The following is a 2,585-nucleotide window of genomic DNA, read 5'->3' as shown; positions in this document are numbered from 1 at the left end:
GCCAAGACAAGGTTCTCAATGTGTGAACACAGGCCATCTGACACTGTCATTATATACAATGTCATAAGGTTTTCTGATTGGATATTTTTTCGGGCTATTGAGCTACCCAGTGCAAGCTGCAAAGACCATGTCACCCATGTCTGGGTACCAGTAGCCCGACCAGACTCTCTAATTTGATAATTGGACAGGTGTGAATGATAACATGCATGGAAATTCAATTCAAGACATTGTAGATTCCTGCAGATAGAATCCTTCCTAGAAATTTCGGCAGGAATGACTGTATAATAAATATATACAACTGTTAGGCCACACCAATATACATGTAATGTAGTCTCCACCAGACTCCTTTGCAGGCTAAATAAATAGTACCAATCGGCTAAGGCATGGAGGTAGCTCCATGGCTAAGGGGAACATCATTGGCCAGAGGAGTTGGCCGGCCATAGAGACTAAATATAATGTCATTACTTGTTTCTCAGACTCATTCACTTGAAGAAGAATCCTGTTCTATAAAATTACAACATTACATCAATATTCTCTCAAGGTCACCTTAGTAATTGATCAATGATCATCTGATTTTTTGTATGTCATGACAATTCATGCAGTCTGATAACTCAATGAATGCTTTTGCTTCGGAAGCTAAAGCATCCCCTTTCTGCAGTTGTAAACAGGTCTAACATTGATCAGATTCTGACTGGAGACTAACTTCAAGTTGTTGCTTGGAAGTTAGAACTTGTTAATTTTATCATAATCACCTCCCCTCCCCTTTTGTCACCCATTTTTATAAAGAAACTGTGTTCTTTGTGTCTAGGGGATAACAAGCCTTCACAATGTAATTCATAGGTTTGTTGAGGGATGTCTATTATCACTCTATGGTGACATTTCCTTGGGCAAATGTTGGCCCTCCAGGAGCCAAGGAGCTAGCCTGGCAGCAGTCTGGTACCCATGTAACAGTGGGGGGGTTATAGGCGCTACAGCTCGCCCCTGTTTCTTACACCCAGGCTACCTGGTCTGCTATCATACATGTGCATCCTGCGCTGTACAAGTGTAAAAACCGAAAGGGGCCTGTAAAAACCGAAAGGGGCGAGCATGTCACAACCGGGAATCGAACCCGAGTTGTCCGCTTGGCGGTCACCAACGCTAACCATTACACTAAAAGGTCGCACGACCCTTTAGCATGGTCAGTTAGCACTGTTACACTACTCCCCCTTTTCTTTCAAGATTCGTCCTCGAATCTTCCGAGTCCGACATCCCTGGAGCTGCCACACTTATCCTCAGTGCCAGTACTCACAGGGCCGGCATGGGAACCACTGTAAAAACCGAAAGGGGCGAACATGTCACAACCGGGAATCGAACCCGAGTTGTCCGCTTGGCGGTCACCAACGCTAACCATTACACTAAAAGGTCGCACGACCATTTAGCATGGTCAGTTAGCACTGTTACACAAGCATTTTACGTTCTGTTCCTAAATTTTTGGGAAATATCCAAACTGAATGAACAGCTCTTTTCATTATATATATAACCTATTTGAGATGTTTCACAAATATTGTAACAATTAAAAATTTTACTACTTTTTAAAATCATACTTAGAAATTATCTAGAAACATTGTGTTTTTTTTTCGAAATGGTTACAATTTGTAATGTGGAATATAGCAATATAGAATTGACTCTAGGCCTTGGGCAAGCACTTCCAATTAAATTGTAATTTAGACTTATTACAAATCCTGTAAAGATTCTCATCATTAATTTTTTGTTCATAATCTAAATCTAATCTAATCATGACACTACAAACTAGTTGTGGGATAGAAAGATTTGGCCAAGACATGGTTCTCAGCGTGTGAACCCAGGCCATCTGACACAGTCATTACAATGTCATGAGATTTTCTGATAGGATATTTTTTCGGGCTATTGAGCCAGTGCCAGTGCACCCATGTCAGGGTAGCCCGACCAGACTCTCTAATTTGATAATTGGACAGTGGTCAATTGCATGCCTGGAACAATAGGTGACCTGAGGTATGACCCGCATAACAAAGGTGCAGGAACAGAATAATTACAAAAGAAAATGTAACATGAATTTCCTAAAGCATTGTACAACTCCTTGCACTGAAAGCAAGTTCATGTTGCACATTGAGGATCGATTCCTTGCTTTTTATGTTTTCAGTGTACATCGGCTGAGGCTTATACAAGGCAGGATTATGGCACTAAAACTCCAAATGTTTTCCTTTTGATTTAAATGTTTCCATGGAGTTATTGTTTATCTGTTAACCATGTCTATTCATCTTGTTTTGTTGTGACCTGTACTTAGCCAAGTCTTCATTCTTTAAAAAAAAAGATAAATTTCTACCCCCATGATGTTTCAAAGGGATTTGGCCAGGGGAGTTGCCCATCCATAGTAGGACAGATTGGACTATACCTGCCAAACAGAAACTGTAAGTGACCATGAAGTGTCCTCAAAAGTTGGCTTCCAACACCACAACCAATCAGGTCTAATATGAAGTGTTCTTGCTGAGACAAGGGTTCTTTTATGATGCTATCTGATTCTTTTTTAGTCATAACCGTTACACAAATGTTACACCCCGCCCAGGTAT

This window comes from Branchiostoma belcheri, unplaced genomic scaffold (genome assembly GCF_001625305.1).
Source record: "Branchiostoma belcheri isolate BF01 breed outbred unplaced genomic scaffold, Haploidv18h27 scaffold130, whole genome shotgun sequence".
NCBI classification, from domain to species: Eukaryota; Metazoa; Chordata; class Leptocardii; order Amphioxiformes; family Branchiostomatidae; genus Branchiostoma; species Branchiostoma belcheri.
This window is presented reverse-complemented; position numbering follows the sequence as displayed.